Below are 669 nucleotides of genomic sequence, written 5' to 3' on the forward strand. Positions count from 1 at the left end.
TAAAAATAATTTTTTTAAAAAAAATTATTAATATATATTTTAATATAAAAAATTATTTTAAAAATAATAATTATCATATTGCTAAACACATTCTTCTTAATCATCATGATATTTCAAATCATATTTCAAATCACTAGTTTAAATATAATTGTTAATTACTGTGATTGTGATAATTAAAGGTAATTCTAAAATATTCTTTATTATCAGTTTATAAGCCCAAGAGGTTAATGTTTCAAGCATTAAAGATTGAATTGAGACTACTAGGCGCTTGTGTTGGATCAGATCATGTCCAAACAACTAGCCCGATTTTACAATTTGTTCATTTTTTTTACTCTAAGGGCATGCTTGATTGGCCTAGCGTTTATGCACAGGACTCGCTAAATCCTTCGATTGAGTCTTATCTTTCAGATTGCGTTGGAAAATGCTGCCTTATCTACTGCTTGTCACCAGGAATTAACCTCATCAATTCAGCTAGCCGACCTTTCAGAAATCCTTACGGAATCAGGAATCCTTTCTAACCAGGAAAAACGTGTCAACCGATATTCTATGCCTATAAATCCAGAAACGAAGAGTCATATATTTCCACAAACCCTAGCTGCTCGATTCGCTGTCTTAATTACCTTCTTCGTTTTCTCACGAACCCTACTGCCCTTCTTTCTCTCCCAACTC

The sequence above is a fragment of the Populus euphratica genome, unplaced genomic scaffold, assembly GCF_000495115.2.
Source record: "Populus euphratica unplaced genomic scaffold, PopEup_1.0 scaffold35.1, whole genome shotgun sequence".
In the NCBI taxonomy this organism is placed as follows: domain Eukaryota; kingdom Viridiplantae; phylum Streptophyta; class Magnoliopsida; order Malpighiales; family Salicaceae; genus Populus; species Populus euphratica.